General features: G+C 37.9%; 1 long non-coding RNA gene across 2 annotated transcripts in view; it reads left to right on the top strand.

Annotated features, from left to right (window-relative positions):
* Positions 1 to 1,912: 1,912 nt before the first annotated feature.
* Positions 1,913 to 23,757, top strand: part of LOC125081432 (uncharacterized) — a 77,612-nt gene continuing 55,767 nt past the window's right edge. For both annotated transcript variants that reach the window (XR_007121680.1, XR_007121681.1), the window contains exons 1-2: positions 1,913 to 1,995; positions 7,430 to 7,566. This is a non-coding gene — a long non-coding RNA (uncharacterized LOC125081432). The remainder of the gene's footprint in view (positions 1,996 to 7,429; positions 7,567 to 23,757) is intronic.

Here is a 23,757-nt window from a genome sequence, read left to right as displayed (position 1 = left end):
ATCTAATTTTGTTTTTTCTCCATATTGTTACCCAGTTGTCTCAGCACCATTTACTATAAAGTCCATCTTTCCTGTGGTAATTTGAAATGCCACTTTTACCTTATACTAATTCCATATGTGCTGTATCTATTTTTGGAATTTTTTTTCCAGTTCTTTTCCTTTAGTCTGTTTGTCTATTCAAGAGCCAGTACTGGGTTGATTTAATTATGGTGACTTTGTGGTGTGTTTTAATGTCTCATAGGGCTAGTCCATCTTGTAATTTTACCTCTTCCTTGTTTTCATGGCTTTCCTTGAATTTATTTAATATAAACTTTAGAATCAATTTGTTCTGTTCCATTAGGTATTTGTTGGTATTTTTATTGAATTAAATTAAAATTATAATTTAGGGAATACTGACAACTTCATGAAGGTGAGTCATCCTACCAAGAACAGGGAATTTTTTTTTTTTCATTTGCCCAAGTTTACCTCTGTGTCTTTTAAGAGAAATTCACTGTATAAGTGTATATGTAAGTGTATATTCATTTAACAAGTCAAGGACAGTAATCTTTCCAATCCAGATTCCTCTTGGTTATATCCTGAGACCCAGAGCCCAGTAGAAATCCATGCATGGACTTCAAGATGATAATGAAACCCTTAAAATTATATATAAAACTCATGTGTGTGTGTGTTTTAAATGAAATTTCATTTTATCCTGTTTTCTCTGAGAGGTCATTGTAGTTTTCCTCTGCATCCTTACTCAAGTATAAACTTTCTAGTGTGTGAGATTTCCCCAACAATAGCAATCTTATATGTTTATAAAGAAAGAAACAAATACACATGACTTGTTTGTTGTTAGTGCTTCTAAGGCCAATGACCCAAGCAACAAATAGTTTCTCTCCACCCAAAACTGAGCCAAGCACTATGATAGAAAAAGATATGAGAATGATCCTTATACTCAAAAAAAAAAAAAAAAAATGCAGCTTATCTGGGACAAAGCACTAAAATCGACTAGAGAACCACAGCAGTCACAACCTAATTCAACACGAAGTTCAGTAAGGAAGAGATCACAGAAAGAACACTGCAGAGATGCCTTAAACTTAGCCCTTTCTGTCTGGGAAAAGGAGAGAAGATGTTCCAGATAACATGATGTAAGTTATAAAAACATGACTGTATTACTGCTTTTTCCCAACATTTTCCACATTAAGGATTTTCATTTCCCAACAGTGACAACAGAGTCAAAGGTATGGAACGGAGGGTGAAGGAAAACGTGGTTTCTTTTTTTTTAATGGAGTAATTGTCTTCATTAAATCTCCCAGATGCGTTGACAAGTTGAGTTAGAAGGATCCCCACCAGGGACACTCTATTCTTCTGTATTCTTCCCAGATTTATAAGTTAGATCTACTCTCTTTTACTTTTTTCCCTTGTATGCTTTTCCACTCCAGGCTTATGCCCATACCTTTCACTAGTGTTAAGAATGTTGTTTATCTTAAAAATTTAAAAAAAAAAAAAAAAGAATGTTGTTTATCTCCAGTAAAGGTTTTTAGCTTTATTATCCTCTTGGTTATCTAGATTAGTGGTTTTTAACCTTGTCTATACCCTAGAATTGTAGAGCACTTTTTAACAACTACTAACATCTGGGTATACCTCCAGAGGTGGTTTTAGTTTGTCTGGGTGGGGCCCAGCCATTGCTATAATTCAAAATTCTCCCCAGTGAACCAGATATGAAGCCAGAGTTAGTAGTACTGACCCAGAGTTACAATCCACCTACAAACTAGTTCTGTGCAAGAACCAGTAGATTAACTTTTCATAAGGCATGAAAACCTGTCAGCCTGTATCCCTTAATGGTTAAACTTCAATTACGTTTCCCCCTTACTCTATAGTTCTATTTGGCAGCCGTAGAATTTTAGAACTGTAGTATCCATAGATTATCCCACTTAATTTTGTGACCTAAACCCCAGAGAGGAAAAAACCCTTTCCCACAATCAGATATCTTATAAGTGAAGTACCAGGACTACAGTAAGTAATGCCATTAAACTATGGTTTTACCACTTTATTTTTTTTATATTTTTTATATTTTTTAAGATATATTTATATTTTTTAAAATAACCCTAGATACATGTTCAGTTGTTATTAGCTCTCTCTTCCCAAACCTCTGTCTTCCTTTTTGCTTTCAAGCTTGTATCCTTCCCACCCTGTGATAATAAGATTATGACCTTCTATTTGTCGGGAGAGCTTTTAGATATTTACTCCTCTCACTTTCTATCACAAATTCTTCCTCACTGAAAATTTCATTCCTTCTTGCAATTTCACCCCCAAACTCTGCCTACATCCATAAAATAAGCACACAAAGTCATTAGGTAAAGACTTGGTAGCCCAGAGGACCATCTTAAAAATGACAAAACGTGAAACATCATACTGCTTTGACTTAATTATCAATATAAGGAAATGTGAAATGTTTGGCAACATAAAAATCTGAAAGCAAAAATACACTGAGAGCGCCATCTCCTGGAGAGAACATTCAACTTGTGCATGTGCCCGCCCTCTCTGCCACATGGGGAGTATTTTGCTGTCATTCTTCATTTTATTAGTTCATTGACTTATTACTGTTCCATGGTAGATTGAAGGTAGCGTACAAAATAGAGAAACAGAGAAAAGTAAAAATTTAATTTAAAATATCCATTGGAAAAGAAAGCATAAGACCAGGAGGAAAAACAAAATGCTGATAATGAGGATTTCCACACAGCAGCAAAGGAGGTATAAATTTAGTGAAGGGTTTGGAAGAGATAAATGATGAGTTTAATTTATCTTATAAGTTTGAATTGCCTGTAGGAATGCATGAGGAACTTTCAGGTGTGTGCTGTGTGTTTAAAGCTCATGAGGTAGATCTGAGAGAGAAATATGGCTTTGAAGGTGATCAGCATGTGATCACTGAAGCATAGGGCTGCATGGGATTGTCCAGAGTGTGGAGAGAAAGAATAAAATAGGATCCAGCACAGAGCCCTGAGGAATATTGATATTTAAAAGATAGTCAGTATGGGGCACCTGGGTGGCTCAGTGGGTTAAAGCCTCTGCCTTCAGCTCAGGTCATGATCCCAGGGTCCTGGGATCGAGCCCCACATCGGGCTCTCTGCTCCGCGGGGAGCCTGCTTCCTCCTCTCTCTCTCTGCCTGCCTCTCTGCTTACTTGTGATCTCTGTCTGTCAAATAAATAAATAAAATCTTTGAAAAAAAAAAAAAAGATAGTCAGTAAAAGCAGGTGGTATAAAATGTATGGCCTTTGGAGCCAAACTATATATATATATATATATTTTTTTTTTTAAGATTCATTTATTTATTTATTTGACAGATAGAGGTCACAAGTAGGCAGAGAGGCAGGCAGAGAGAGAGGGGGAAGCAGGCTTCCCGCTGAGCAGAGAGCCTGATGGACCCTGGGATCATGACCTGAGCTGAAGGCAGAGGCTTTAACCCACTGAGCCACCCAGGCGCCCCCGAACTATATGGTTTTAATCCCTGTTCCTCTACTGACTAGGAATAACATTTAAGCACATTGAAAAAAATAATTTAAAATTGGTTTTGCATATAACTTCATTATGTTAAATTGACTTAGAGGAGTTTTTCTTGTTTGCTTGTTCTTAAATCTTTCTCTAACCAGGAATTCCTGAACACTTTGGAACTACTGTTCCTGATACCTAAAACTCTAATCTCTGACCTGGGAGGGGTCTGGACCAAAAGACTGGTCTTCTGGACACAAAATAATTGTGTCTTATATTATTTCTATTTCTAAAGATGGATGTCAGCGGGGCTGACTGGCTTTCTGTCCTTCTCCACCTGCCTCCCAGGCTGTATAATCCTAGGTGAGGCAAGGAACAGAGGCCTCCGTACCTCTGCCTGTCTACCCTTGCCAACAGTCCTTCTTGGTCACTTACTCAGCTATAATACGACTTCCTGCTCTTGAGAAGGAACATGGGAAGAATGGCCATGATTTTCCTGGCTGCATCTTACTTTCTTGGAATTATTTAGAATGCTTTTCTTTTTGCTCTTTTTAAATATCTCGTATGCTTATGAACGTTGCTTGTTTCAGTACAAACCTCATTTCAGTTATTTTCCATTGTGAACCAGATGATCTATTTCACTGCAACAGTCACACTGCCTCATTGAATTTCAGGTCACTTGCAATTTCTTTTTTCTTAATTCCACAGAGAGAAGAGGACTGAATTCCTAAAAACGGCACTACTCTCACTTACCCTGCCCTGGTAGAGCTCCATTTCAGTTGAAATTACTTCTTTTTCTTTTCAGGAGTGTCTTCAAAGGAAATATCTTCTATAGAGCCTGGAAACTTGGATAAATGGTTCTGTAACTCTTTATGACCAATTCCTTCAGCATTTTCCCTCTCAGAGCTCTGTAATGACTTCTATCCAGGTTTAAACGACGAGTTATAAATTTCCTTAATCTACTGGAATGTTCTATGCCTTTGACTACTTTAATCTATTAGAAAAATATGGCCTTTCTTTCCATCTGTGCCAGTAGCATAACCAGCTGCTGGTATTTCTTCCAGCCTAGGAACTGTAGCATTTTCCTCTAGCACTTTCCATATGTTCACTTCATATAGGTCTTTTATCTACTTCAGCTCTCTTTTAATTCCATTCCATACTTAAATGATGCATTTTATCTCTAAGGTAATATTTCATATGTATACTCTGAATTTCCTTGTTCAATTCAGGGGTAATTTTTAATGTGGAATCATATCATATGAGCAGCCCAGGAGATTGCATATGAATTCTTAATATGAGTAATATTTACTTAATAAAACCAAACGGAAGGAACAAGCAATTTAATAACAATAAGATTTAAAAAAAAGAGTTGCTTTTGAAATTTTGATTGTATAACCACATTATTCCGTTAGCACTTAAGGTGAAAACAAGAGTTACAAGGTTAAAAGAAAGTATAAAGTAGGGATGCCTGGGTGGCTCAGTTGGTTAAGCGTTTGCCTTGGGCTCAGGTCATGATCACAGGGTCTTGGGATTGAGTGCTGCTTTGGGCTCCCTGCTCAGCAGAGAGAGTACTTCTCCTTCTCCTTCTGTTGCTCCCCCCTGCCTGCTTGTGCTCGCTCTCTCTCAAATAAAATACATTTTTTTTAAACTATAATATAGGGGCGCCTGGGTGGCTCAGTGGGTTAAAGCCTCTGCCTTCAGCTCAGGTCATGATCCCAGAGTCCTAGGATTGAGCCCCGAATTGGGCTCTCTGCTTAGCAGGAAGCCTGTTTTCTCCTCTCTCTCTCTGCCTGACTCTCTGCCTACTTGTGATCTCTGTCTGTCAGATAAATAAATAAAATCTTAGAAAAAAACTATAATATAATAGATAGTAAGAATGACTTTTTAAAAATAATATGGAGGTGAGAATTTATCTTTATTAATAGTGATCTGATATGCATTTTCTAATTATTAGACTAGAGGTATTTTAAAGATGTATAGTATCTTTCTGAAAATATTTATAAATCATGATGAATACCCTTGGATCATGTCTCACCAATGAAAAGGTAGATACAAGTCAGTTCACGCAGAGCTACTAGTCAACTTGGAAATACAAAATCAGAACTTGAAAGTAAATTCATAAATCTTCATAAAATAACAGCAAATATTTCCTCAGCTCTACCTAGAGATTTGGGAGATGTTCTTATTATATAGAGAATATGGTATAAGGATTAGCTAATCTTAGAATCACAGAATGTTAAGAGTAGAAAGGATGGCCTAAGTAGTCTGACTCCATTATTTTATAACTGAGGATAGAGGCCGTATCCAAAATAACAGCTTACCCAGAATCAGAGCTGGTTAATGCAAAGCCCGGATCAAACCATAATTCCTGCCTTTTGGGTAAGTTTCCTTTTCACTCTGTTACACCACCATATGCCAGTTTCCAGCAGCTTGGCTCCTCTGATGCCAGGACTGGGCCCTTTGTATAATTGCTTGAGCAGAACCAATCTTGTTGGTCTCTCCTTGTATCACTTGTCCCTTCCCGGCTCTCACAAAACCTTTCCCTGCTGTCATCCTGCCCATTCCTTCTCTACTAAACTCATCAATCCTTTATCTGATCCTCTGAAGAATCCAAAGTGGCGGCTTACTAGTCTGTTCCATTAACCAGGTAAATGTGCTCAGAAAGAGACTTAAGGAAATTTTCCCCCCATGGATGTGTTTCACTGTAGCCTTCATAGAGTAATGAACTAATGGTAAGCAGCTGGCATGAGGGTTTACTGATTTACAGACTCCTTTTATTTTTCCATTTAGTCTAAAGTAACTGAATTAACTTTGATAGTCAGAATGTATGCTCTTATAATTTAGATCACGTTATCTACTTCAGTAAGTAGAAAAATATTTTTGAGAAAGTAGCATTGATTTTAACCAAAAAAATATTAGTAGCTAGGCATATTTGGAAAGATTCATTTAGCTCTCTAATCTTTCGTCTAGAAATTAGATCACTAGCCATGTGATCTATTTATAGGACTGATGATACAAATTATTATAGATACAAATTACTTATTACTACCAACCTACTGACAATTTCAGAACCAGCAATTCCAAGCCATATATATATATATATATATATATATATATATACATATATATATGTATATATATACACATACATACATACATATATATGGAAGGCAACCTTGTGGCCTCTGAATGGCAGATAGTTGTTATGTGGGAGGATAGACAGTGTCTTCCTGAGCCCCTGGGAATACACACACTCCACATATGCACAGATTCTGCCTTGCCGAGGGTTTCATATTCTGTAATCATGAGTGGAAATGAAACTGGGCCCTCACTAAAATATATATAGACACACACAGAAAAAGAGAAGCAAAGTCATACAATAATAGAGAAACAAAGGAAAGACAGAATGTCAACAGATATTGTAAAGTTTTAGTTGGCACATGTACAAAAAGTCATTGTCCCAGCCAGGCGACCATATGCCTATAACGTGGCAGAACCTTCTCTGGGCATGAATCCAGGGCTCCAGTCTACCACTCTCTAATTTGGATTAATAATTTATTGTATTATTTGAAAAGGTTGTATAATATACCGAATCACCAAACCATAAAGAATAACTCATCCCTAGTTACACATACAGTTTTTGATGTTAACCTTGCAAAACAGGTCCCTACTTTCATCTGTCCATGGTAATAGTATTCCCTTAACGAATGTCAAAGGAAGCATCTCAACGGTGATTTGGCAAGAGGTGCTGCAAGGGAGAAAGGGAGGGAAGAGAGGAAACAAGGGAGGGAAGAAATCAATACGTGTTAGATTCCTGCCATGCACCAAGCACGCTGGGAACATACAGTCCTCACAACAATTCTGTGAAGCACATGAGAGTACTCCCGTTGGAGAGATGAGGAGATTAAGATTTAGGAAAGATTAAGTAAATTGCCCATATACATTCATCTATTTGGATAGACTCCAGATTCTTCATGGAAATGACCATCTGAATGGGCAAAGAAACCTATCTAAAAAAGAGGAAAAAACTGCAAAAGAGCTCCAAGACAGCATACGGGCAGACATCTGACCTGTGGTAAAAACCAATTACACAAGTGGTGAGGACATTTTAAATAATAGTAATCAAATAGTGTGGTAACAACCAGTCAGAATGCTTCATGGAGATAAAGCTTGACTTGAGTCCAAAGCTTCTCAACTTTTTCAATAATGAGTTGCTCTATATTTAAATGCTGACCTAATTCCTGAAGCTAAGAAACACCAGATGAGTGAAAATTAAAAGTACTTGGGTTGAAACAGGAGGAGATCCAGGCTGGCCAGAGTAAAAGTTTTAAAATAGCATCTTTGTGAGGAAAGAGGAAGGAAGCAGACAAGACAGCTCCTTCTTCCAGCAGAAAGCTATCTAGCTGGCTGATAGATCACATCTGCAACAAGAGGCATCTTTTACTTCTTTACTGTGTGAGTAATTACAATTCATACATGCAGATGTATCAGCATTGCCAACTTTAGAAATTCATGGGTCCTAAGAAAGGGATTTTACTCCTGTCAAAACTTTCTTGGTTCTTTATTATCTCTTCTTCCTTGTAAAAATAAATTAACTTTAAAATTCCAGAATTACACACTTAAAAAAAACAAAAACAAAAAACTGGCTACCATAAAGTTCGTGAATGAGACTCATTGACCTGCAAACCATAGGTCATTTTCCCCCTGACCTCCTGTTGAAACCCTTTCACTTTCTCTATCATGAATTTTCACTTATTTCTCCTGGTGGAAAGACAGGCAGATCAACAGTGAAGTCTTTTGGCAGCATGGCATTTCATTTCTCCCTTCACTGTGGAAGCACTGCTGAGAGCGAGGGGGAAGGAGAATGTCTTGACTCACGTCTTCAGTTTTTGTATGCTTGATTGTAGGGGGCTAGAAGGAATGATGTAGAAGATTTCGCCTAAATGTAACACTCTGTGATTCTATAGACCAAGGCAGGTAAGGACTGAAAAATATCCTTGGGATTTAGCAAGTAGCAAGTTAATTCAGTAGAGAGCAATTTCTGTGAAGGAATTTGGGATAAGGACTAAGAGGTGAGTCAGGGAGGGTCAAGCTGAGATGAGATACACTAAAGAATGAATGGGACATGAGCACCTGGTTGGCTTGACCCTCAGACGAACGGAAGGAAGTTGGTTGGAAAGGAATTTCCAAGTGGTGAGATAGAAGAGGTTGCTTGCTTGCTTGCATTTAGTAATGGGAGAAATATAAATACATTTAAATGTTGATGGGAAAGACCTTCTAGAGAGAAACAAGCAGAAAGTATGTAAAAAAATGAGGTCCCTGAAAAGGTGCATGTGGAGGGGTTTCAAAGTATAAGAGCGAGGATTCACCTTGGAAAGAAGGAAGTGATCAAACGATTCACAAAGATGGTTAACTCCAGAGACGCTTGGGTGGCTTAGGCATTAAGCAACTGCCTTCGGCTCCGGTCATGGTCATGGTCCCAGGTCCCAAGTGAGCCACCCAGGTGCCCCAAATACAAGCACACTTTTAAGCTTCCCTTTATAGTCTAACATTGGTCAAATCGGTATAGCATTCCAAGCTCAATTTTCTCATCTCTGAAGTGAGAGGGTGGACTTAGAGAACTGTATAAAGATCTTTTCAGATATAAGAATCCTCTGACTCTAAATTAGAGGACAGCTCCTAAACAGTGAACAATCTGGTTTTAACCAGGAAAATAAACAGAGGAAATATTTCTCTTGGGTTTTTACCTTGAAATTTGTGCTTAAATTAAAACAAACAAACAAAACAAAACACAGAGTTGAGACTTCTTTTTGATAGAGCTTATATTTTACACAAAGTTCTTTTCTACTATTGCTTAGTTTTGTGAAGTCAAATACCATAACTGTCATTTTAGTCTTTAATACAGTTTATTATACATCAAGCTGAATGTTTTTTCTGTGAAAATAATGGAGTTTAATTCAAAATAAAATTATTATTTTTTTGGCCTGTTTCATTCCTACAGTATACTTAAAATCAATCCAAACATCCAGAGAAACAGAAGTATATGTACTAATAAACTTGGCAGAACCATTAGTCTCTTTCAAGAGTTCTGATTTCTAAAAAGGCTCAAGAAAAAGGAGATCAGAATTTGGTAAACTACAGTTTACATGATTTTTATTCACATGAGAACCAATTTTTCATCTACATGGGAAATGAAATGTGCCCCGTGATTGCCTTAGATAAAACCCTGTAGTGTGAAAAACTGAAACCTACTCAAACCAGCCTGAGTCAGAAAATTGGGGTATTGTTAAAAGGATACAAAGGAATCTCATTGAAATGACAAAACAAGAATCTCAACAAGAAAAAAAGTAAGGCAGAAGTGGGCTCTCCCGGGATATCTGTAGCACGGGCCCAAGAGTACATTGAAGACTTATCTACCATATGAGCAAATATTTGAAGTGATAAGTCAAAATACTAATATATTTGTTAAGTAAGATATATTCGGTCCTTCTACTTGATAAACCTGATAATTTTTTTTAATGTACACTATGGTCTATTATGACTAAAAGTCAGCAAGATATCGTATATAAATGAATTTAATTATTGTCCATATCTGGGTATATTGCTGGTCGGCACATGTTTGGATGACTAATAAAATAAAGATATACATAAGCAATAAATAATATTTGTTTTACAAAATTAATTCTTGCTTTTTTCCCTGCAAAATTGCTGATTAATATTGTTACTATCAAAATGTTCACTTAATTGGTGTTTTATCAATGGTAATGCTAAGTTAGACAAACAACTCCTGAGTCACTATAGCTCTTAAATATAGTTGTATGTTTAACTTGGACAAACACTGTCCTTATGAGACAGTGGTAACAGGAAGTGTCAATAACGCAGAAGTGAACCAAGAATTCTATATCCCATAACTTAAAATTTAATGGGATTGCATATGAAAATTATTAGTCCACAAAAAATATAATAAAATATACTAATTTTATAATATCCATAAAATTTATATTTCTGTTTTCATCAACTCTTTTTACAATATCTAGAACCTCTCAGTTAAATAAAAAAAAAATCAGTATTATGTGTGTTACAACCCATATTTATATACATTTATAAATGATATGAATTGTTTCATATTATAAAATGATCCTTTCCCACCATGCACAACTATTCTAAATACTATACTAATTTGTGAATTCCTCTGGAGTCACAAATTGGAACATTTGAAGAAAAACAAAAAAGTATACATTCTACACTATTATAAATGACAATTTCTTGTGCAAAACGCTATTGCACTCATGCTGGCTGAGAGAAACATTAGACAAGTAAGACAGGCTTTCTCTGACTCTAGAGCTTCTACCTGCCCCAGGCCGCCTTGCATTTTGAAACAATGCCTGTCTCTGAGATCAAAGAGACACAGGAACTGGTACTGTTGCTTTTGTTTTCAAAGACACAGGGCAAGAGATACAGAGAAGCATTTCCATTAGGACTGAATTGTTAGTCACAAGAATGTATGTTCAGAATTTGGCATCTTGCTGTGCGGATGGGAAGTATTGGCTATTGGATGATAGAAGTGCCCTTGAATTCTTTAGTGAACTCATTTTTCTTGTGTGAGCTTGTGAAACATGGGCCCCACGTGCTTTAAAGGGTCCGTGGCAGGAGTCCCTCTTGTGTGAATCTACCAGCAATCCTACACAGAAAGTTTGGAAAATCTGGAAGCACACACCTCTGTTTCTCAATGACCCGCAAGGTCTTAGTGCTGCTTCTCTGCATTTTTTCCATATTTTCTTACAACTTTCTCCAAATTGGCTTTCTGTGCTTTATATGGTTCCACCTGAATTTTAGGTGTTTGTTGCTTTGGCATACAAAGGCTCTCACTGCCTCTACTGGATCTTCCAGTTTAAGCCCCATTCATCATGTGGTAGTCCGCTGGCCCATCATGCATCAGCTGTCCACCTCTGGTTTAGTTGGGGCTAAGAAAATCATAATATATAGTGTGGTGTCCGATTTATATATAAATCTTTAAATTTTTTTTATATTAATCTTTTAAAAAGTCAGAGTTTATAACCTGTTGGCAATTGGAATCTTCTTTGCACCCAGGAAAAATACTATTCAAAAGTTAAATGTTTCCTCTTGTGTTTTATCCTTCATGAGGTGAATAGTTCAATATCAAGAAGATGATAAGAATATAAACTTACTAAAAGGTAATTTAACTATTGAAAATACCAGATGTCAAGATAGTGGTTTTGCTGTTTTGATTTTTATTTTTGCAGTGGGGCGTATTAAATAAATGAAGGGGTGAATGAATGACAAATCCCTTTTACCTTCTATCAGATGTTACACAAAGTCAGCCCTATGACTTCTAGCACTAATTAGCTGAGTGTTTCCAGATAAATCTTGTACTGTCATCTTTCTCCCAGGAAAGCTCAAGCTCTTTTTTCTGGCTTACCATTTATTTACTCTGCCTAGACTACTCTTTTTTTTTTTCTTTTTTTTTTTTCCTTTTTTAATTTCTTTTCAGCGTAACAGTATTCATTGTTTTTGCACCACACCCAGTGCTCCATGCAATCCGTGCCCTCCCTAATACTCACCACCTGGTTTCCCCAAACTCCCACCCCCCGCCCCTACAGAACATTCAGATTGTTTTTCAGAGTCCATAGTCTCTAATGGTTCACCTTCCCTTCCAATTTCCTTCAACTCCCTTCTTCTCTCCATCTCCCCTTGTCCTTCATGTTATTTGTTATGCTCCACAAATAAGTGAAACCATATGATAATTGACTCTCTCTGCTTGACTTATTTCACTCAGCATCATCTCTTCCAGTCCCGTCCATGTTGCTTCAAAAGTTGGGTATTCATCCTTTCTGATGGAGGCATAATACTCCATAGTGTATATGGACCCCATCTTCCTTATCTATTCGTCCGTTGAAGGGCATCTTGGTTCTTTCCACAGTTTGGCGACCGTGGCCATTGCTGCTATAAACATTGGGGTACAGATGGCCCTTCTTTTCACTACATCTGTATCTTTGGGGTAAATACCCAGTAGAGCAATTGCAGGGTCATAGGGAAGCTCTATTTTTAATTTCTTGAGGAATCTCCACACTGTTCTCCAAAGTGGCTGCACCAACTTGCATTCCCACCAACAGTGTAAGAGGGTTCCCCTTTCTCCACATCCTCTCCAATACATGTTGTTTCCTGTCTTGCTAATTTTGGCCATTCTAACTGGTGTAAGGTGGTATCTCAATGTGGTTTTAATTTGAATCTCCCTGATGGCTAGTGATGATGAACATTTTTTCATGTGTCTGATAGCCATTTGTATGTCTTCATTGGAGAAGTGTCTGTTCATATCTTCTGCCCATTTTTTTATGTGATTATCTGTTTTGTGTGTGTTGAGTTTGAGGAGTTCTTTATAGATCCTGGATATCAACCTTTTGTCTGTACTGTCATTTACAAATATCTTCTCCCATTCCGTGGGTTGCCTCTTTGTTTTGTTGACTGTTTCCTTTGCTGTGCAGAAGCTTTTGATCTTGTTGAAGTCCCAAAAGTTCATTTTTGCTTTTGTTGCCTAGACTACTCTTCCCAATAATCATAGAACCCATTCATTCTCGAGCTTCTGGTCTGTGGTCAACTGTGAACTCCTCAGAGGCCTTCCCTGACTGGTTCGTGGTTACTTAGGGTACTTTTCTCTCTCATCTCTCAGTTGTTGCTTTTATGATAGTTATCCAGATCTGTTATCTTATTTCTCTGGCTGTTTGTCTTCTCTGCTGTGACAAAAGCCCTACATCCCATTATCTAGCTATTACCTTAATATCCAGATATCATTTTAGCATATAAAGGTGCTATTTAGTATTTGTTCAATGCATGAGTTTTGAAATAAGAAGCCTAAACTGGCCCTAGTAGATCACAATACTAAAATCACAGTTGTACAACATTAGCAATGGTGGGCAATAAAAATCATAAGATCATAATTTCTTCTTACAATGTAATTATGGGACAAGACTGTTGAACGAGTTGTTCATTGCATAAGAAGTTAAGATCTAATGTTGCTTAATCAAGAAATAGGAATTCCACGAAAACTTCATTAAGTAGACCAACATCATATAATTTCTATTGTGTAATATGTAAATCTCAAGTATCCATGAATCTGTTTACAATCTGATCATAGTAAATAGTAACTCAGGAGTAGGATGGTGCAGGGTCAGTGTAAGGCTACAAAATGAGTATTGAAAATATTCATCTTTCAACTCATTGTTTTGTCCTTTAAAAGTAGATAATTTCCAGCGCCTGGGTGGCTCAGTTGGTTGGGTGACTGCCTTCAGCTCAGGTCATGATCCCGGAGTCCCGGGATTGAGTCCTGCATTAGGCTCCCAGCTCCATGGAGAGTCTGCTTCTCCCTCTGACCTTCTTCCCTCTCATGCTCTCTCTCATTCTCAAATAAATAAATAAAATCTTAAAAAAAAAAGTAGATAATTTAATTGACTAGGCTAAATTGACCAACTATTTCCAAACTATAAGAAAATTGCCTAATTGCAATAACTATCAGGTCAGAAGGAGTGAAGCATTTTATAGCTTTCATTTCATGTTGCTCTGTGGAAAGAGGTGATCCAATTTGTCTTAGCACCAGAGAGAATTGTGAATAATTATCAGTTGGTCGATTGAAATGGAGATAAATTTTCTGATTGAGATCTTTTTCACGTCATGACAGTGATTTCCTTAATAACCATCTTTAAAATTACAAGCAAGTGCTTTCCATATTTCCTGACTAAAGTTTTAGAAATCTGTCTAAATGCCATCCATTAGACTGTGAACCCCTGAATTGGCAGAGTGCCATATTTGTCTTTGAATCTCCCAATCTTGTCTAACTCATTTTAGATAGTTAGTGTTTGTTGAATTAAATAGAAAGTAACTGTGAAAATAAACATATATAAAATGATATTTTTTTCTGGACTACTATGAAATTAAGAACTTCATTCTAAGCCTAAATGATCAGTTAAGTTTGCCAAGTCAGTAAAACAAAAGCCTCAAATTAATGGTTCAGTATTATGTAAACAAAGTAACAAGTTGAATCCTCTTTTTTACTTTGCTTTCTTTCTTTTCTTTTTTTAAAGATTTTATTTATTTATTTGACAGAGAGAGATCACAAGTAGACAGAGAGGCAGGCAGAGAGAGAGGAAGGGAAGCAGGCTCCCTGCTGAGCAGAGAGCCTGATGCGGGGCTGGATCCCAGGACGCTGGGATCATGACCTGAGCCAAAGGCAGAGGCTTTAACCCACTGAGCCACCCAGGCGCCCCTCCTCTTTTTTACTTTTCAACCAGTTCTTCAGACATGGCCTCCAGTATAGATTCAGTTCTTTCATTTGATTACCTTATTAAAATTTAAACACTATAAAAGTACTAAAGGGAAATGTTTTTATCTTAATAATTAGCAAATGGAATATTTAATAAAAGAATTATTATGCTTCATAGAAACCCCATGAATCAGACTAGGAATTTTCAAAAAGTTTAAAAACCTACCAGGAGATGGGGGAGAGCAGAGGGCACTTTGGCATTTATCAAAATTATTAACATACATTCCCTTTGACCTAGGAGTTCTTCATCTTTGAATGTGGAAAAACTTGAACGTGTATGAAATGACAATATGTATAAGGTAATTAGCATAACTTGTAACAACATGATATTAGAAGCAACCTAAATATCCATCAGTAAGCAACTAGCTCAGGTTGTGATCTCAGGGGTCATCAGATCAAGTCCTGCATCGGGCTCCACACTCAGCACAGGGTCTGCTTGTTCCTCTCCCTCTGTTCCTCCTCCCACTTGCGTGCTCTCTCCCCTCTCTTTCTCAAATAAGTAAATAAAATATTAAAATAAGTAACTAGCTAAATATATCACAGTGTCTTCTTCTAAAGATTTTATTTGCTGGGGTCCAGCCTCAGCAGGTCCAGGTGTCCCCGAAGGAGGGGTGGTGTCAGCGAGATGAATGGGAGAGGCACGCAGTGAGTTCTGCTCAGTGGTCAGGCATCTCCATTTTATTTTGATTTTAGAGCTTCTTATATAGGCAGTTTAATGGGGTAGGGGATTGCATTTGTGCAAAGGATATTAAAGGACTCAAGCACTCATCAAATAATTTCCCTTTGTTCAGCACATGTTATTCTAGTTAAGCTATAATGGGTACAGACTGGCACCAGGGTTGGGGGACAGGGTCTTGCTTCTTGAGTAATCATGTCCCTCAGAAAGCCTTGGGAGGTAACTTATTCTGGGGTCTGCAGGAAAACAGGATATAAGTTAATGGAAAACGAGGAGCTACCTGAAGAAATTAAGTACATAGGAGAGCAGTAGGAACGAGAAGGCATTCCCTTTGCAGGAGGCAGGTGTATTTTAATGGCTCAACTTGTGAAAGCCTTTGGACAAACATCAGCCTAGGTAGGAGACCCTCTGTTGTGGTACACATCTAAAGTTCTCCATACTCCTAGGAACAGAATAATTTACCTCCTTGGAGTTGCTCCAGCCCACAAGCCTGAGAGATGTTTGTGGCAGATTAACAAGGGGTTCTTTGTTTGAGAGAGATACAGGGATCAGAGGAAAAGGCAAGAGACTAACAGACCATGTTCATCTGCGGGGGCAATCCCGCCCTGGGCAGGATTAGGCCTGCATTAGTTCATACCTTAACCTAGTGGGGCAATGCCCTTGACCAGGTCTCATGCCTCCCAACATTTCTTTTTCTTTCTTTTTCTTTCTTTCTTTCTTTCTTTCTTTCTTTCTTTCTTTCTTTCTTTCTTTCTTTCTTTTTCTTTCTTTGTCAAAGAGAGATAACACAAGCAAGGAGAATGGGTAGCAGAGAGAGAAGCAGGCTCCCCGCCAAGCAAGCAAGGAGCCCAAGGTGGGAATCAGCCCCAGGACACTGGGATCATGACCTGAGCCGAAGGCAAATCCTTAACCTACTGAGCCACCTAGGTGTCCCTAAATATATCACAATATATATGTGTGGTGGAATGCCTTACAGCTATCAAAGAAAAATAACTAATATGCAGAAAAATTAAGGTGCAAATTATGTGCTTCCACGTATATAAAAGAAGAGAAAAAGAATACCTGTGTGTGAGTGAGTGTTTATTTGTATAGGCAGAAAATATCTCTGAAAAGACACAGAAGGAACTTGATCTTGCTTTTCTGTCCAGAGGAAACTGAGTTGATAAAGGATAGATGTGGGAGGAGATTTTTCTCTACATTCCATTCTCGAGTTTTGGATTTTGGTCTATGTGACGATATCACCTAGACAAAATAAAGAAATGCATTTAGAAATACAGAAAAATAAAACCAAGAAATATTTTCCTCACATAGTCGTAGTCTAGATTACACTGATTTCTCCATAATCCTCCCCTCATTTGATTTGCTGACTTTCCATCACCATTGCCACCTTCTTAAAAATAAACTTCTAGGAACAAAAAAGGAGAGAAAGAGAGCATATAAAGCAGGGACAAGATGAAGGAGGAGGAGGAAGGGAAGGAGGAGGAAAAAGAAAAGCAGAAGGAGAAGGAAGGTGGGAGGAAAAGGAGAAGAAACAGAAAGATGGCTTTATATAAGGACAGAGAAATTCCTTCAGATTCTTAAGCCAAGGTTTTGAAAAAAGTACAGTATCTCTGATGTTTATTATTCATTCCACTTGTCAATGTCCCAAGAGCTTTCATGGGAGACCTCTATATATTTTACCCTTTAAGAGTTTCACAGTGTATTCATGATGTAGAGTTCTGACTTCAGTGACGTATACCAAAGTCTGAGAAGCAGTCACTCGGAAAAAAAAACTCAGAAACATGTTCTACCCTGGCTTACCCGAACCGGTCTCTACAAACCCACACACAAAACCACGCTCAAGCTAAGTGAAGGATGCAGATCAGGCAAGTAATAAAGTCAACAGTTAAGTTTGTGTTTTGTGGGTTGGTTGATCGGTTGGTTGGTTTCTATTTCAGAAATAACTTGGTATAATGTGAAGAAAGACTGGGCACCGAATCTGGTTGTGCTACTAAAATCTATTGGGCACTCCTAAGCACTAGATAGATATTCTGTGAGGCCCTGGAGATACACCAGCAAAGAAAACAGAGTTTTTGCCTTTGAAGAGCTCCTCCTCTTGTAGGAGGGAGAGATTTGCATATAACCAAGTGAAGCATAAGGTGATAATCGTCATCCTGGCACCGTCTGGTGCCATGAAGAGCTGAGAAGGGAGAGCAAAGTTCTACTAGGTTGGGGGAGGAGAGCTGCTCATAGAAAGGAAGTGATATTGGAGTTCTGCTTTGAGGAATAAGCAGATTTCTTTTCCAGACAGGGAAGGAGTGAAGAGCATCTCAGGCAGAATTAGGGAACAGTAAGTCACTTATGGGTTGCAGCATGGATGAGACGAGGCATATGAAATTTCCCAGCGTACTAACTGCTGTGTGCTCCTCTCTTTCCCCACCAAGCAATCAGTGGTCAGGAATAAAAGTGAGAAGTTACCGTTAGCAGTAATGCCCTCTGCCTTACCAAAAGACACACAAACAAATAAATCTGCAAAGCAGTACTTTATTTTTTTAAAGACATGGGCTGTGACTTTCGTACTTGAAAACACTTCCAACCAATCTCTAAGATCACTCTACCTCCACAACCATATTAAGATTCAGATGGCAAGAAGGTGATATTTTGTGCCATTTCAACCTTTTTCACACCCCCACTTCTCACCCCCTACTCCTCTCTTTTTTAATCTGTCCTGAAAATAGAAGAAAAGTGGTGGTAAGAACCCCTCTGAGCCAGGAAAAAACAGAGAGGTCCCAAAACTAACCCTGTGAACCAAGACCTAAAAGAAGTGCTAAGAGCTTCAGTAGGTTGGTAAATTACCGTGACCTCCACACCAGAGACTAAATTCTGGTGCTTCTGTTACACACAGGTCCCCAGGGCTTGGCATATCTGGGAGAAGGAAAGCTAGTCCTTTTTATGTGCAGATGGCGTTCATTAGCCACAAGCACCTGGCCGAGTGGATCCGCTGATAAAATCTCACTGGCAGTAGAACCAAGGAGCCATCCTGGTCGGAGGCATTTCGCTTCAGAAGAGGGAAACCGATTTCTGGCCCCAGATTCCCCTAGCCTGATCCAACTTGCTTACATCTCCAGAAGAAATGGAGGGAAAGAATGTAAACAACTCTGAACAGCATATTTTCACTGTTCAAAATGATTCAGAGGTTATACCAACAATTCAATGACTCATTCAAAATTTGAGTGGGAAAATAAATTTGTCAACAGGAGTGTGTTTGGTGTGAAGTACAGAGTCCTGGCAGTGTTAGCCCCCAGGCTGGAGTTACTAGCGTGTTGTCTTCTCTCTAATGGTCCCAAAGATGATGAGTGTTTTTAACACAATTCAATTTTAATAATACATGGTGAGAGGGGCAGGTGGGAGGGAGAGTTTAGTAATATGTTACTTCTCATGAAGCAATTTCCTTTTTTCTTTGTTGCTGGAGAATGTATTATTTTTCTAATAACTGAAACCTAGATGAATCATCGGGCTCCTTAGTACCTTGTAACAGCTAACCCACCACTCCTCTGCAAAACTTCCGCAGTTCTCCAGCTCATCCTCATCAGCTTCCCAAGGAAAGGTACTTGGACGTGACATTGAATCAGCATTCTAGGGTCCTATAATAGAGAATGACATATCACTTCACATAAGCGGTAGCCTGAAAACAGTCCTGTAACCTGGGGCCAAGAGAACCAGAATTTTTATGGGTTTTTTTTCCCATACTCTCAGTCATCAGACTCACAGTCTCAAGTATTCAAGTCGGAAAAGATTTGTTCTGGGGGAAATTATGCAAAGATAGATTTTTATATGCTCATAATATGCAATATTTTATATTATCTTTCACATAAGCAACATCATAAAACCGTTTCATTTATGTAGCTTTATAGAAGAATGAAGTGGCAGTGGCAATGAATTTTACCAAAAATAAAGCTACCACTTAAATATCAACTGATTTAAATATATATAGTGGTTTTTTTAATGGATTCTTCTAAAAGAAATTATATCTTGCCCTTATTAAGCAATAGTTCTTGGATATCATTTACATTTTTTTTAATGCAGGTTCCAACTTTTCTTTTATATATTTATTTATTTGTTTATTTGTTTATTTATTGACAGAGAGAGAGAGATCATAAGTAGGCAGAGAGGCAGGCAGAAAGAGTGGAGGAAGCAGGCTTCCTGCCAAGCAGAGAGCCCGATGCGGGACTTGATCCTAGGACCCTGAGATCATGACCTGATCCAAAGGCAGAGACTTAACCCACTGAGCCACCCAGGTGACCTCATTTACATTTTTCATGCTGATTTGGAGGTCTTGATTAAGAATAGATCTTATTAAGAATGTATTTAGATTGGGGCGCCTGGTTGGCTCAGTGGGTTAAGCCTCTGCCTTCGGCTCAGGTCATGATCTCAGGGTCCTGGGATCAAGCCCGAATCAGGCTCTCTACTCAGCAGGGAGCCTGCTTCCCCCTCTCTCTGCCTGCCTTTCTGCCTACTTGTGATCTCTCTCTCTGTCAAATAAAAAAATAAAATATTTTTAAAAATGTATGTAGATTAAGTCTGTTTTCTTTTTTATTAGCTCTTCTTGCCTTCTTTCAAGTTTTTTGTTCCTAGTTTCCTGTTCATAGAGAAATAAAGTTTTTAATACTCTGGTACACACACACACACAGAAAAATGTTTGTAGAATCCGTAATTGTTCAGGACATGGATTTAGTGCAGAGGTTTTATGAAAATTATCTAGAGAACTTAGAAGCCTTTTCCACATAATTCCAATTCAGGACTCTGTTCCAAGGGTTTAGGTTACTGGCAAGTAATTTCATACTAAATATAAAAGCGCCTTTGAAAATTTTTTACACACCTACAAATTAAATTAAATTATATGTAAATGGCATTTCTTCTTAACCTGATAAGACTCCTTTCCCTACATACCAATCAAAGATGCACTGAAGGTTCAATTGTAATATTTCTGGCTCTGTAGTGGACTGAAAATATGTTACACTGTGAACACTTGAAAATATTTGGTCTCCTATTCAAGATTTAAATTTAGGAGTTATCAACAAAACCTATATTATTCTATGTGAAGGTTCATAGACAAAAGATAATAAGTTCTAAATTATAATTCCCAAGGATAATTCTGTAGTAGCCTAATTTTGAATAATATTTGAATAATCCAATTTTTAATATACTTGAATATCTGAATATTAGGTAAATATAAGCATCAACTTCAGTAATTTTTTGTAGTTTTTCTGATACGAATCCATACCAAATCACAAGCAGTACTTACTTATGCTTAGCATATCTTTAAATTATATCCCTATTTTGCTGCACAAAAATACAGTAACTAGGGCACTTGGGTGGTGTAGTTGGTTGGGTCCAACTCTTGATTTCAGCTCAGGTCATCATCTCAAAGTCATGAGCTCCTCCCCTGCTTATGGCTCCATACTCAGTACGGAGTCTGCTTGAGACTCTCTCCCTCTGCCTCTACATTTCTCCCCCCCAGTACTCCCTCTCAAATACATAAACAAATCTTTTTTAAAAAAATACAGTAACAATACTTAGTAAGCAAACATGTGAATGCTCATTAGAAACAAACACTGAGAAATCTTAACTAATCATCTCCATTTTAACTTTCTCTCTCTTTGAAGCAATGGTGGTTCTGAAAACTCAAAACTCATTTCACAGACTCGTGCCAAATCTTTAATATTCTATCTCTGAGAATTCTGAACCTCATCACATTTTGTTTCATATGTTTACAGATGGTTAGGTTTGATCTGGAAAGATGCTCTCTGGGGTAGTCTAAACCTCATCACAGTGGAATGACAGTGTATTCCATTTGTCCAGGACCATCCCTGTTTATGTGAATTATCACAATCTTAAGTTTTTCAAGATCTTATTTATTTATTTGAGAGAGAACATGAGCAGGGAGAGGAGTAGAGGAAGAAGGAGAAGAAGATTCCCTGCTGAGCAAGGATCCTGTGCAGGGACTTGATCTCAGGACTCCAGGATCATGACCTGAGTCACCTAGGTGCCCTTCACAATCTAAATTTAATAGGGCCCCCATGTCCCTCAGAATGTCTGGTTTAAGCAATAAATTATGTAATTGCCCTATCTATTAGTTTAATTCAGGGACAAACAAGAAATGGAATGGTTTTGCTTCTTCAACAAAACTTGATCAACTTGGATTCTTAGGAGGAGAATGTGGAGGGGTCAGGAAACAGAGAAGGGCAGAAAGACAGGGAAGATTCTTTGGTTTCCCACTGAGTGAGAAGAAGGCAAACATCAATTTGGAAAGACTACATTATCATTCATCCAGTCTTAGGCTATTTCTAATCTGGCAGTTCAGTAATATGGCATACTGTCCAAGAATCAAAATGACATATTGAGTACAAAGATACTTAGAATGAGGTGAATTGGGGACACACATTTGTGAGCATCTCTGGGTTTAAAATCTTGAAGTGATATTGTACACTCATCATTTTGGTTGGTGCCATTTCCCTTATAATATGCCACCTTGTAATCCAAGGATATATGAAAATTTTTAAAAGACAGATCATTACTTAATTTTGTGCTGGGGTTACTTATAGCTTTCATAACCCCCATACTACCTTTAGCTGGCAATTTTCGGTAATAGGGACATGCAAGGACCAAGCATTAGCTGCTGATGCTGCTGCTGCTGCTGCTGCTGCTGCTGCTGGCGGCGGCCCCCAGTGGTCAGACAGGGGAAATCAGTCATACAGCATGGCAGGTAGCCAGACTCACATTTGGGAAAAGTACCAGGAATAACATCCAGAGACTTGGAATTAACCATGCCATTTGTTAGTTATGTGAACTTGAACAAAATCAAGACCAGATCACAGCGAATTGAGGGTTTGTACAATTTTATTTGCGAAACAGGGAGTTAGACCTCTAAGTGTAGATCCAGCTCAAACAACCTGAATATCTTGAACTTTGTTTTTAGTGGTATAAGCAAAATATATCTATTTTCTGACTCTGGCAGTTGGATCGTCTTCACATTCAGCACATCAACCCCAAAATTTCCTGCTAGAGTTTGCTAAGGGGCCTCTCTCACAGAAACAATTACACTAAAGATGCAGCCATTGTCTGCCAGGAGTTGGGTTTTGTTTGTTTGTTGTTCGTTTGTTTTTTCCATTCAACCATTCTTTCCTTTCTCCTTCATTGAAATTCCAGAGTGAGTCCAACTTCTTTGTTTTCTAAAAGTCTGTCCTATATTGTTTCTCTAAGGTATCAGTAGTTATTAACTGTGATATTTTCTCTCCGTCTCCTTCCTGACCTTTGATCTGTCTCCATCTCAAATTTAAATTTTAGTTTTCTGACACAGAAACTGTATCTACAACTCAGTATTTCATCACAAACATTGTGCTTGCTCTGAAAATACAGCTTCCTCTCACTGACATTTTTTTTTAATAGAAGATTGATTCCTTTATTTATTTCCAGGTCCACTCCAATATCATACCTCTATGTAGTGTCTTTTTACTTATACAATTGTACTTATACAATTGTAATTAGCTGAACTAATTAATTCTCTTTTAAATTGTGTTTTTTAAAAAACATAACATAAAATTTACTATCTTATCCATTTTAAAGTGTTCAATTTGGCAGTATTCAGCACATTCACATTATTGTACCACAGATCTCCAGAACGTTTTCATCTTGCAAAACTGAAATTCTATAACCCATTAAATAGCAATTCCCCGTCTCTTCCTCCCTCAAGGACCTCATAGGCCCCATTCTACTTTCTGTTTCTATGAATTTGACTACCTTATTTATTTGTGTTTTTTTTTTAAGTTTTATTTATTTGACAGAGAGAGAGCACAAGTAGGCAGAGCGGCGGCAAAGGCAGAGGGAGAGAAGCAGGCTCTCTGCTGAGCAGGGAGACCGACGCACGGCTCAGTCCCAGGACCCTGGGATCATGACATGAGCTGAAGGCAGCTTCTTGACCAACTGAGCTACTCAGGAGCCCTGATGAATTTGACTACTTTAAATAGCTCATATAAATGGCATTTTTAACAAAATCTGAACTATATTTTTATTACATAAAAAATCAGAGAAGTCATGGCAATATGATTTTATATGTTAGTGTATTAGCACTTCTGTTGTTTCGAAGAGCTTCCGTACATATTAAGTCTCTCTTTATTCAGTACTTTCCTGTCACCCTTCTTCTCAGACTTCCCACTCTTCCACCCCTTTTCATCATGGCCTTCAAAACTCAATCCCACTATAAACAAGCACTCTATACTCTTAGCCTTAACTAAAACT

Source organism: Lutra lutra, chromosome 11 (assembly GCF_902655055.1).
Source record: "Lutra lutra chromosome 11, mLutLut1.2, whole genome shotgun sequence".
In the NCBI taxonomy this organism is placed as follows: Eukaryota; Metazoa; Chordata; class Mammalia; order Carnivora; family Mustelidae; genus Lutra; species Lutra lutra.
Note: the sequence above shows the minus strand (reverse complement) of the source record. Positions and strands in the feature narration are given on the sequence as shown.